Source organism: Emys orbicularis, chromosome 15 (genome assembly GCF_028017835.1).
Source record: "Emys orbicularis isolate rEmyOrb1 chromosome 15, rEmyOrb1.hap1, whole genome shotgun sequence".
NCBI classification, from domain to species: domain Eukaryota; kingdom Metazoa; phylum Chordata; order Testudines; family Emydidae; genus Emys; species Emys orbicularis.
In genome coordinates this window covers 10783548-10796630 of record NC_088697.1, presented here as the reverse complement: position 1 = coordinate 10796630, position 13083 = coordinate 10783548, and the positions used below count along the sequence as shown (strand labels likewise).

The window sequence follows — 13083 nt, the reverse complement described above, 5'->3', positions numbered from 1 at the left end:
ATTCTGTATGTGTGAAACTGATTGTTCCTTCCTAAGTGGAGCACTTTGCATTTGTCTTTATTAAACTTTATCCTGTTTACCTCAGACCATTTCTCCAATTTGTCCAGATCATTTTGAATTTTGACCCTATCCTCCAAAGCAGTTGCAATTCCTCCCAGTTTGGTATCATCTGCAAACTTAATAAGCGTACTTTCTATGCCAATATCTAAGTCGTTGAAGATATTGAACATGCACCAGCTCTTGTCCCTGAGCAGATTTCTCAAGCACTTCAAGCAAAACACTCTGTTTTAGGTTAAATATAAAACAGATTTATTAAAGACAGAAAGGTAGATTTTAAGTGATTATAAGTAATAAGCGCACTGATCCCAGTTGGTTACCTACGAAATAAAAAATAAAATCACAATCTGGGTTCTATAAACTAGAGAGGATTTGAATCAAGCCGTATCTCACCCTGATGACATAGTTCCTTCATACACAGGCAGGGATTCCTCTTTCCAGCCTTGGACCACCTCCCCAGGTCAGTCTTTGTCCTCCAGATGTGTTTCCAGGTGTTGAGTTGTGGGGGGAAAGTGAGGCCAAGTGATGATGTCAGTTCCTCTCTTTGATAGGTTCCTCCAGCTTGCTGGAAAGACCCTTTGCTATGAGGTGAGTCAAGCGGCCTCCACTGTCTCCATGCTCTCTCTGAGAGGTCTCCATTGTATGCAGTTCCTGGGGTCGTCCTTGTGCGGGTGTGTATTCCCCTCATCCGTATCTGCCTGCCCCATTGTTGTACCTGAAAGGCTGGTTGTGGGTGTTCCCCACTTCACAACCTATTTCAGTCACATACACGTAGCCAAACTTCATAACTCCACATACAATGACAGCACGTACAATCCAACAGGATATTAATGGTCAACAGATCAAGACTTTTAGAATGATATCCTTATAAGGCAGAGGTGGGCAAACTACGGCCCACGGGCCACATCTGGTCCGCAGGACCGTCCTGCCTGGTCCTTGAGCTCCCGGCCGGGGAGGCTAGCCCCCGGTCCCTCCCCTGCTGTCCCTCCTCCCCCGCAGCCTCAGCTCACCGTGCCGCCAGTGCTCTGGGTGGCAGGGTTGCATGCTCCTGCAGAGTAGCTCGGCAACATGTCTGGCTCCAGCCGGGCGGCGTGGCTGCCAGACATGCTGCTCTGAGGGGGGGGGGGGGGGTTGGATAAGGGGCGGGCGGTCCCGGGAGGCAGTCAGGGAGCAGGGGGCGGTTGGATGGGGCAGAGGTTCTGGGGAGAGGTCAGGGGACGGGGGGTTGGATAAGTGTGGGAGTCCCGGGGGGGCCTGTCAGGGGGCAGGGGTGTGGATAGGGGTCAGAGCAGTCTGGGGACTGGGAGAAGGGGGGTTGGATAGGGGGTGGGGTCCCAGGGGCGGTTAGGGGTGGGGGGTCCCGGGAGGGGGCAGTCAGGGGACAAGGAGCAGGGGGGTTGGATGGGTTGGGGGTTCTGAGGGGGGCAGTCAGGGGGTGGGAAGTGGGAGGGGGCGGATAGGGGGTGGGGGCCAGGCTGTTTGGGGAGGCACAGCCTTCCCTACCCAGCCCTCCGTACAGTTTTGCAACCCCAATGTGGCCCTGGGCCAAAAAGTTTGGCCACCCCTGTTATAAGGCATACTTTGTAAAAAAAAAAAATATATATATATATATATATATGTATATATCATAATTATATTACCATGGTGAATATGGGGTACCAGGGTTTTGCTTTGGGGAACAGTGTCACCGGGGTGGCCTCAACTAACTACATCAAGGGAAAATCTACCTGGACCTCATCTCCTCTAGATTGCCCAGGGAGTTAGCCATCTCGAGTTAGCGATTCTAATATCAATACACGTTTCCTCAGTTATTTTTGTACCATGTTGCTCATTTAAAAGATATTTAAATATAACAAGAGCAGGGGCAGGTGGGAGGGGAAGTGTCGTCTCAACCTCTGTGACACCCGAGGGAGATGGGGTGAATTGGAGGAATTTCCTTCTTCCCCATCATCCCCAGCAGTGTCACTTATGGTCAGAGACAGATAGCATTTATCTCCTTCACGGTCTACCCCTTCACACTTTGATTTCTGTGATCCTAGAACAGACTCATCAGAGCTGGAGAGGAAAGTGTCACAGAAGTGGAAGGGGAATATGCATGGAGCCCAAACAGTGTGATCACGCAGCATTTATATCCCAGTTTCCAAAGCCACTGCTTGGCTTTTTCCTGCCGAGTTGGGATGGCTTGAAGATGGGAAGTTTGGCTGATTTTTTTTCTCCTATTATGACGATGCTAAAACTTTCATAAATAACACACCTCCATATTTCCGAGACAACACTGAGTGAAGCGGCTTTGAACGGATGAGAGAAGAACTCAATGGGAGAATCTTTTGTCCTGATTCTGAGTCATCAGATGTAACCTGATATGAAATGTCACCCTCTATGAAACTGAAAGGGTCTTATATTGATCCGAGACGTGGCTTTTTCTCTCTTTTCTGAAGGCTTTTTGGTCACCCAACTGGATATTAGTTTTGTTTGACCGAATATAGCTCAGATTTTGGGGGGGGGGGGGGGGCGGGGGGCTTTGAGACAGATGGCCATTTGCTAAAATAATCATTTCTGACTATACTTTTGCTTTCCCACCAACCCTCCATGATCACAGGGAAGAGGTTTAAGTGCAGTTCAGTCAACAGCAGCGAATGCTCCAAACTATTTAACCTGCTACCTAGGAAACAGTCGTGTTTTTAAATCTCCAGCCTGAAATGGCGAAAAACAGCATATCCCAAACTGTGCAATTAACTGGATACGATCACAGTGTTTTTCAGTTGTTTTAGATCAGTTATGACTCAGATGATCCATAAAGAGAATTCCACAGGAACTGACTTGCAACTAGGCAAAATCCACATGTATTTAGGTCCCAAAGCCGTTGTGACCCAGGTCCTACAGGAGGTTACTGCTGAAGATGTCTTCTGGCTAGCCCTATGACCTGGGAAATGGTGCCCCTAACTATGCAGCTGTGGAGGAAATGGAAGTGGGGTTCCTGCTGAGCTCATATTTTGTAGATGCTGCTCATGCATATTAAATTCATTTAGTGTTGAATGTGAGATGGCTGTAGAAAAATAACAATTTTTGAACATCAAACCCCACCTCGGGTAACTGACAGAGATTCTGATCCAGGCTGTTATCCGGACCCTAAATTAGGTTTGTCTCACCAGATTAAAGAAAGAAACGGGGCTTGTTTGGGGTCCCCATTCTGCATGAATGCAGTTGAGATTTGCCCCAGAGAAGAGCAAATTTACTCAGGCCCAGGATTTGGCAAGAACTCAGGTAGAAATAGCAGACCCCCAGTTGCTGTTTTTCACCCCAGAGAAGGAAGCTGTTGTGAATTATCGCTAGATCAAAACGTGTTTAGAACACCACTTGAGGAGAGGTGAATACTTCACTTGGAGTGCTACTGTCCAAAACCTCAGCCAGGGCTGCTTCTGCCTTATTCCTATTGTTACTAATCTCAGCTGAATGTGAATCTTTCCTTTTCAACAGCTGCTTTAGCTGCAAATTTAATGGTCATAAGTTGCCTCTGGATGGGTTGATAGATTTTCTTCTAATGGAACTCAGTTGATTGATGTGGTGCCCATCAATAGCACCAGCTGGGCAGCAGCCCAGACGCGACTGGCCAGGGGCTGGGCGCAGCGTGCGCGCTGCTGGGTCCCCGCAACAGGCCCAGGCTCGGGGGGTTCGGGCCCGGGCGTCAGAGCCGCAGCCGCCGAGCTTGGCCAGCGGCCGCTTCCTCCCCCCGCGGCAGTGGGAGCTGCTGCAGCGGCTGCTCCCGAGTCCCGCTGCCCAGGGGGGGAGAACAGCCGCCGCCTGGCCCCGCGGGCCGCCCCCGCTACTCTCCCTACCGCCCGACTGAGTCCTGCCTGCTCGGGGCCAGGCCGGACTCTCACTCACGGCACCGCACTCCCACTGCATCTCCAGGTCCTCTCTCCAGAGCTAGTGGAGGGAGGAGGAATGGTGAGCCTGGGGAAGAGGCGGGGATTTGGGGAGGGAGCCAATGGGGGAAGGAGGGGGCGGGGCGGGGGGCGCGAGCACTTCTGGGCTCCGGAGCATTTGCTTGTTTGTCCAGTGTCCCGACCTAACATCGGTCGGGACGCGGGACAAACAAGCAGATATCGGGACAGTCCCGATAAAATCGGGACGTCTGGTCACCCTAAACACGAACAAAGTCAATAAGCAAATTGCGGCTGCACATGATCTCACACTGGTGCTCTCTCTTTTGACAGCCCTTGAACCCTTTTCTTTTGTCATAAAAACATAAGAACGGCCATACTGGGTCAGACCAAAGGTCCATCTAGCCCAGTATCCTGTCTTCCAACAGTGGCCAATGCCAGGTGCCCCAGAGGGAATGAACAGAACAGGGAATCATCAAGTGATCTCTCTCCTGTCGCTCATTCCCAGCTTCTGGCAAACAGAGGCTAGAGACACCATTCTAATCTTTCTTATACACAGAGGAAGTGAGTCTATCCATAATATGGTGTGGACCAGTCCATCAATTACATAAATGGTGTGCTGGCACAGCATACAATAGGGGCATAACATGATCTCCAATTTCACAACTGTTTTCTCTTTGGCCTTTGTCAAAATAGGCTTCTGCCAAAGTAGTAGAGAGAGAGCGGGCCTGGTGCCGAGGCCTGAACCAGAGGCTGTGAACCAAAGTCAGGCCATGTATTGAAGTGGATGCTTACAAGTTCATTGCCCAGTACGTGAACTTGGCAAAGCTGTTGGTAGTGTCCTCGGCACTAGAGATTTACGTAAATATATCCCAGCTAGTCCAGCTACCTCCCAGTTTAGTCCAAGATAAGATGGTTTGACAAAACAACGAACAGGGATGTTTTGTCCAAGATATCAGGAGCACACAGTTTGCTGGGATCTGGAGTGATCCGCCCAGGTGCTTGCCTTGCTGCTTGCTGCAATTTTACAAATGCATTCCCATGCCGGTCTGACCAGGCCCAAGCAACCCCTTTTTTCAGCCGTTTATACAGTGGACCTGCAATGGAAACCAAGTGAGGAATAAAGTGTCAGTGGTGTCCTAGCAAATATCATAAAGAAGTTAAGTCAGTAGACGTGGGCAATTCGAGAATTGCATCTGCCTTCTGGTATGCTAGTGTTATACCTCCTCCAGATAAGGTGATACCTAAAAAAGACAGTTATTAGAAACTTGTTGCCAGGGGATGTTGTGAAGGCCAAAATTATAACTGGGTTCAAAAAAGAATTAGGTGAGATCCTGGAGAATAGGTCCCTCAACGGCTATTCACCTAGATGGTCAGGGATGCTACCCCATGCGCTGGGTGTCCCTAGCCTGTGACTGCCAGAATGGATGACATAAATTGCCTAGGGAGGTTGTGGAATCTCCATCATTGGGGATGTTTAAGAGCAGGCTGAACAAACACCTCTCAGGGATGGTCTAGATAATACTTAGTCCTGCCTTGAGTGCAGGGGACTGGACTAGATGACCTCTCGAGGTCCCTTCCAGTTCTACGATTCTATGACCCACCCACAAACACACCCCAAAGTCCCAGCTCTAAGCAGCTGCTCAATCCCCAGCACCAGCCATTCCTCCCATCCCACAGCCCCGACTCTGACCCCCAGATACACCTCCACACACATCATCCCCTCGCTCCAAGCTTTACAGCTGAGCCAGGCCTGGCCTCTCCCGGCAGGATCGTGTCCGCCCCATGCGTGTCTCCGGCCCACGCCCTCCTCCGCCCCATCAGGACCTGCTCGCTCCGCACTGCCCCACTGTCTTCGGCTCCGCTGCCAACACAAAGGGCTCCCGGGCTGGGGAGGGGGACAGGAAGGGGTGGATCCTACCCGGGCCTGGCCCTGCCCCCGGCGGGCCCCTCACAGGGTGTTTGTGACACGTGGGGACCAGCGCTCACGTACGATGCTGAGTGTCAGGAGAATCCAGAGCTGGAGGTTGAACCCTGCAGGGCTCAGCGTCCGTGTGTCTGTTCAGGATCATCTCCCTACCCTGCACCCCTCCGATGCTGAGAGATCAGAGCTGGTGACGGGGGCTTGGGGTAAGCCAGGGAATGAACAGGACTTGCTGGGCTCTCTGTAAGGGTCACTGAGGAACGAATGAGCTTTGGGAGCTAATATTCCTCAAAAACAACCAGGAGTCCGGTGGAGGCACTTTAAAGACTAACAGATTTCTTTGGGCATAAGCTTTCGTGGGTAAAAAACCTCACTTCTTCAGATGCATCTGTTTGCCTCTGTTCCAGGGCTGGCGTGTTTGTGTAAAGAAAGCAAATCACACTTAGAGTTTGCATCTGAAGAAGTGGGGTTTTTTTTACCCACGAAAGCTTATGCCCAAATAAATCTGTTAGTCTTTAAAGTGCCACCGGACTCCTCGTTGTTTTTGTGGATACAGACTAACATGGCTACCCGTTGTAAGAAGGGTTGTAAGAATGTGTCAGGCATCTCCACTTTAGGGTGCAGGATGCGTTAATCCTATTTATAATACTGGTAGCCCATGGTATGAAGACAGATTGTAAACCTCTGTCATTCTGTTCCTCCCCAAACAGGAAAAGCAGCATGAATTCAGGTAAAGCGCTCATCCCATTGAAGGCAAACGGGGCACCATGTAGCATCAAGGGACAAAGACCTTGATTGAATTCCTCGCTCCCCGGCAATATGCTCCATAGTGGGGCAGGTCAGGCCAAAGCTGAACAGGGTCTGGAGCAGAGGTGGGCAAACTACGGCCCGCGGGCCACATCCGGCCCGCAGGACCGTCCTGCCTGGCCCTTGAGCTCCCAGCCGGGGAGGCTAGCCCCCGTCCCCTCCCCTGCTGTCCCCCCTCCAGGGGGCAGGGAACGGGAGGGTTGGATAAGGGGCTGGAGGTCCCGGGGGGGCAGTCAGGGGACAGGGAACAGGGGGCGGTTGGATGGGGCACAGGTTCTGGGGGGGCGGTCAGGGGATGGGAACGGGGGGATTGGATAGGCATGGGAGTCCCAGGGGGGCCTGTCAGGGGGCAGGGGTGTGGATAGGGGTCAGGGCAGTCAGGGGACAGGGAGCAGGGGTGGTTGGATAAGGGGTGGGATCCCAGGGGGGCGGTTAGGGGCGGGGGTCCCGGGAGGGGGCAGTCAGGGGACAAGGAGCAGGGGGGGTTGAATGGGTTGGGGGTTCTGAGGGTGGCAGTCAGGGGGCAGGAAGTGGGAAGGGGCGGATAGGGGGCGGGGTGGGGCCAGGCTGTATGGGGACACACCTTTCCCTACCCGTCCCTCCATACAGTTTCGCACCCTGATGTGGCCCTCAGGCCAAAAAGTTTGCCCACCCCTGGTCTGGAGACTGACCTCCCCTTTTAGCCAAGAGCTCCTGGCTTCTTTCCTCCAGGAATCAGTGGGGTTGGGTGGGGTGGGGTGGGGCGAGGGGGGCACCCGGGAGCCCTGCTTGGCTGACAGGTTCTCTTTCTCAGCACGTGAGGAAGTGGTCAGTCACGCTGTCAGACAGGCTGGGTGCGGTGAGATCAGTGATGCAGCTGTCCTGGGAGAGAAGCCGCGGCAGACAGTGGAGTTCACTCGGCTTCATTCTCTGGATTCGGAGGCGATTCCTGGCCCCAGAGTAGCTTCCTGGGACCCCGGCCCTGCGGTGGGCTGAGATTTCTGGAAGACAGGGGCTGTCCGTGTGCGGCTGATCTCTATTGCAGGAGTATTTGTGTAAAGAAAAGCAAATCACACTTAGAATCCGCACAGACTCTGTGAGGGTGACCAGACAGCAAGTGTGAAAAACCGGGACAGGGGGTGGGGGATGGGGAATAGGAGCCTATTTAAGAAAAAGACCCAAAAATCGGGACTGTCCCTATAAAATCGGGACAGCTGGTGACCCTAGACTCTGTGCGCTGATTTCTCCTCCCCTGGGAAGCCACCGACCTGCAGGGCCCAGGCCACCTCTCGCTCAGCAGCGGGACCACGCTGGTATCAGCAGGGTAACATAATAATGGGGGGGGGGTTCCTGGCGTCCCCCCGCACAGTTCCTGCCCCCTGGGGTAACAAAGGGGCAGCAGCAGCATTGAGTTTCTGCCGTTCTCAGCCCGGCGGGTCACCGGCCTGAAGGAGACACCGGGGTGAGTTCACTTGGGAGCCAGGGACTCACTAGACATTGGGTTTGGGGGGATTTCCCCAGCGCTCAGGAGGAACCAACCAGGGCCAGGCAGCAAAAAGAGCTGGAAAAACTCTTTCCCCCCCCACCCCCCCAGCCCCACTTCTTTCTCCTTCTCCCCCCTTTCAATTTCTCTCTCCTCTTCTCCTTGCTAGCCCCTTCCCTATCTCCTCTCCCCCTCTGGCTGAGAGAATGGGACCCGGGGGGCTCACATCCTGCAGCTCTGGGACTGGCAGACATGGGGGGGGGCTGGAAATCTCTGGGTTCAGCCCCCATCCCAGCCAGCGCTGCAGCCCAGGTTGGTGTTTGCAGACACAGGAAGAGGCTGGAGGAAGAAGCCGGGAGAACAAAGCCCAGAGCCTGGACCCGGGGCAGCTCCTGGCCCAGACCAGACGCTGCTGCTCTCTGGGATCTGTGCTGGGGGGGGGGGGGAGCCCATCATTAACCCCTCCCTGTCTGGCCGGGGGGGGCTTTCTCCAGCTGGGACCAGCCCCCGGGCTCTGCCCGCACCAGTCCCCAGGCTCTCCCCTGATACTTGATACTCTGGTCTCCTCCTGAGATGTTGCTCCATTTTTTCTCCCTAATTCTCAAAGGTCAGTTTAAAATCTCCTCCGATTTGGGATATTTTCCCACCCGTGTTATCTGCAGCGATTTGTCCTTGTTTGGGGGGGAAATTGTGAGTCATCCCCTAAATGGGGAAGGGCGCAGCCTGGGAGAGCCCTGAAACATGGCTGGCTCTGGGGTGGGAGGGGGTGGCCATTCTCTGCAAGCAAATAGGCCTGGAAGGGGCACAGGAGGGGAAGGGAGAAGCAAGTGTCACCCAGTAACCAGTCCCAGCAGGTGCCTGCCCATCTCCCAATGGAAGTACCCCACAGCCACCAGTCCCCTGCCCATCCCCACCCCGCTGCCAGGGAGCCTTCTAGATCCACACCCCCTCTTCTGCCCTTTTAAAGCAGCTTCCCCAAGGGCTCCCTGCTGCCCATGGGCCTGGTGCTGGTGTTGGTGCACCAACTGTGAAGAAGTGGGAATGTTCTTAATGTTTTCTCTGAATACTGTGTGGGTGCCTCAGTTTCCCCTATGCAGTTCTTAAGTCTCTAGGTGGTGGGAATCAGGGGGTGTGATTGTTGCAGAGCCCAAGAGGGCCCCTGTGATGGTGTCTGCACAGAGAATGGCCGACACCCTGTCTCCTGGCAACTGATAGCCTGGTCCCCTCCTCTTCTGCAAGGTGCCAACGGAAGGTGTTGGAGAACAAAGAATTCAGGTGGCCTCCTGGCCCGGGACAGAGACAAAGGCAGAGGAGGGGCTGGAGAGTTTCAGTTTGGAGCTGGCTGGGGAAATGGAGGGCGGTCCAGACGGGGCTCTGGCCTCCCTGGCCCCAAGATGGACCTGACTAAGGGGTCCTGTTTCTGTACCTACAAGCTCTGTTTTAGACCGTGTTCCTGTCATCTAATAAACCTTCTGTTTTCCCGGCTGGCTGAGAGTCACGTCTGACTGCGGAGTTGGGGGGCAGGGCCCTCTGGCTTCCCCAGGACCCCGCCCGGGAGACTCACTGTGGGAAACGCTTGGTGGGGCAGGGGCAGCTGAATGCTCCGAGGTCAGACCCAGGAAGGTGGAAGCTGTGGAAGCTTCTTGCCCTGAAGACAGTCTGCTCTGAGAGGAGGCTCCCCAGAGTCCTGTCTGGCTTTGTATGGAGCAGTTCCAGAGCATCGCCCGGGGACTCCGCAACATTATCATTATTGTTATTTTTTATTATTATTTTCTCTGGAGGCTGGACTTTGAGTAGACTGTGACCAAGAAATTTGGTCCTTGACAAAAAAGAATGGCTTACCCCTAAGAATCGTGTAGTGTTATATTCCTTATGTCCTACTGGCCATTTCCTTTCCCTCCTTTCGGTTAAAAGCTTTGGGATTTTGTGTAGAAACTTTATTTCCAGGAGCGGAGGCTGCCTGCATGTACCAAGCACCCACTAGATTAGAAAGTGACAGACAAACACCCTTAAGACGAGGCAGCCGTCCCTGTCAAAAAAATTATCTCCCGTCTTCACTTGAGTGACAACCTGAATCGTTCCTTATCTGGGCAGAGCTCAAGGACTGGAATCAGCAGCAACAACAAAACCATCTGTACGTAGCGGGAACCAACACAAAATGTGCTTTAAAAGGAGCTGTCTCCTTCCTTCTGGGGTAAAATTTGCCCTTAGGGTCATTGATTTTCATTTCCTTTCTCTGAGGGCAGAGATGGGGTTGGTGCTACCTCAGGCTGGGATGTCGAGCCCACGTTCCCATCTGTCCTGGGAATCTGTCTCTGCTCACGGCCTGCCTCCAGCCTGTCTGGCCAGCTCCTGAGAGCGCTGTGGGGTGAGTCATTTGGCATAAGTGGCATCTGGGAGAAATGCTCCTGCCAGAGGGATTGGTGGTATAGTGGTGAGCATAGCTGCCTTCCAAGCAGTTGACCTGGGTTCAATTCCCAGCCAATGCAGCGATGTGCCCTTTTCTTGGCCGGGAATTGGTTTAATTTCAGTCACGTTCTACCCATTTATCAATGGAACGAGAGAATTAATGTCCCAAATCAAGGATCTTGGAGCAAGTGTGGGAAGAGGAGCAGCATGGGCGGTGCCATGGGGTAAGAGGCCGAGTGGGGACAGGGCCTCGGGGTGAAGCCCGGGTGGGCCTAGGGAGAAGAGGCTGAGCAGGGTCAGAGCCTTGGGGATGAGCCTGTGTGGGGCCATAGGGTAAGACGCCAAATGGGGTCGGGGGGGAGGGGCTCAGTGAGTAAATTCCTCAGAAATCTCACCCCTGGGTTTGTAATGTCAGGCCCCAGCAAACAAGTCCCTCTGTGTGTGAGGGGGACGGTCCATGCGGGTCTCAACGTGAAGGGAGAGGCTGTGAGGGAGAGGGTCCATGGGGGTGTCAGTGTGAGGGGGAGGGATATGGGGTAGCAGTGTGAAACTATGGGCTGTAAGGGGGAGGCTTATGGGGTGGCAGGGTGAAGGAAGGGGCTGTGAGAGGGAGGGTCCATGGGGGTGTCACGGTGAAGGGAGGGGCTCTAAGGGGGAGGGTTATGGGGTGTCCCTGTGAGGATGAGGGGCTGTGAGGGGGAGGGCTATGGACTGTCAGGGGGAGGGGAGGGACTGTGAGGGGGAGGGATATGGGGTGTAAGTATGAGGGGAGGGTCCACAGGGGTGTCAGTGGGAAGGGGAGGGGCTGTAAGGGGGAGGGTCCATGGGGGTGTCAGTGTGAGGGGCTGTGAGGGGGAGGGTCCATGGGGTGTCGGTGTGAGGGGAGGGGCTGTGAGGGGGAGGGCTATGGAGTGTCTCTGTGAGGGGGAGGGGCTGTGAGGGGGAGGGTCCATGGGGTGTCTCTGTGAGGGGAGGGGCTGTGAGGATATGGTCACCTCCAGGCAGCAGGAGCCCCCTGACATGGGGGTTTACTACCCCCTCCCCCCAGGTGCTTTGGGGGGCCCTAGGGCCCAGCATGGAGCTGCTGTCCCTGCAGGGTCCCTGGGAGTCACAAAGGGGTGATGGGAGGTTACTGCCCCGTCTGTCCTGGGGTGGGGGACTGGAGCCCCCGGAACAGCCCTGTGGGGAATTCACTGTCTGTGGAAAAGCACGTCTAGGACTGGGAATTCCCAGCTGCGTTACAGCGGCAGGAAGGAGAAGAGAGAGTTAAAGCTTTAGAACAGTCTGGGTGCGCTGGGTGTGGAGGAGGGTGCCCAGCTCTCAGTCTGCAGAACGGCCGACCCCGAACGTTCAAAAACCCTGAATCAGGCTCACCAAAAATCACCAGATTGACTTTGAAATCAGGAGATTCTGTAAAAATAATAGATTTGAGGAATCTAATGTATTTATTTGCCTTCTGCTTGATATGCCTTTAGGGCTCACTGGGGTGACATTTTGAAGCTTTCTCCACAGCCACGTACTGTTTCTTTAAAAGCCAAGGCTGAAATCATCACATGCTCACTGGACTCCAGGAGCTGGGGCTTGACGGAAAACAATCATTCTCATGAGACTCATGGCAAAATCATGAGCGCTGGCAAATCGATTGAGTCTTTATTCCCCCCCCCCAGAGCTCTGCCTTTGTTGGTGTCACTAGGCATCACCCTAGGTAACTTGGGGGGTTGGAAGACCCGAGAGTCGATGAAGCCCCCCCGCTCTAGGCCTAAGTGAATCAGAGCCCCTACATGTTAAACTTTACTAACCTCACAGGCCAGCAGCTGGGAAGCAGTAGTGATAAGGGAAACCTACATGCTTTTAGCTAAAGGACAAGATTACTTGCAGAAAGAAACAGTGAGAACAAGCTGCACAGCCAAGGTCGTGTAATGTAACCAGAGGGAGAAAGGGGGAGAGGTGGGAATGGGGGGGGGGGGGGGCTGAGAAAGGGCGGGGGAAGAAGGGAAAGGCTTAGTTACAAACTGTATAAAAGACAACGGCTGCTTATGTTGGTGTGCTTGATTTGAGACGTGCCTGTCTCCTTGCACCACTTTGAGATCTCAAATAAACTTTGATTGCTTCTCCACCGTGGTGTGTTTATTGGCGTGACGCACACCGGGTAACGGACCCCGCTGTTGCTGTCCTCGGGCACTCTGTGCCGGCAACACCTTGACAAGTCTGAAGTGGAGAGTAAAGCTGCTGCCTTTGCTGATGGCTGAACTCAGGCCCTGAGAGTGGGATATCCAGGCACGGCCAGCTGCACCAGGAGAGCTCCCCGAGCAGCTGCCTGGCCTCAGGGCAGGGCCGGCTCCAGGCACCAGCCCACCAAGCTGGTGCTTGGGGCGGCACCTGGAGGGGGGCGGCGCGGTGCTCCAGCCCGAGAGCGGGGCCGCGACTGGGCTCGCCGCCGGGGAGAGCGGAGCCCCGGCGGAGCTCACCGCCCTCCCCCCGGCGCTGCCTCTGGCCGCCGGGGAGAGCGGAGCCCCGGCAGGGCTCGCCGCCCTCCCCCC

The 13083-nt window shown here is 54.4% G+C and overlaps 1 non-coding gene across 1 annotated transcript; it reads left to right on the top strand.

The window, feature by feature from the left end:
- Positions 1-10551: 10551 nt before the first annotated feature.
- TRNAG-UCC (transfer RNA glycine (anticodon UCC)) lies at positions 10552-10623 on the top strand. The gene has a single exon. It is a non-coding gene; the product is annotated as a tRNA-Gly (tRNA).
- The last annotated feature ends 2460 nt before the right edge of the window (positions 10624-13083 follow it).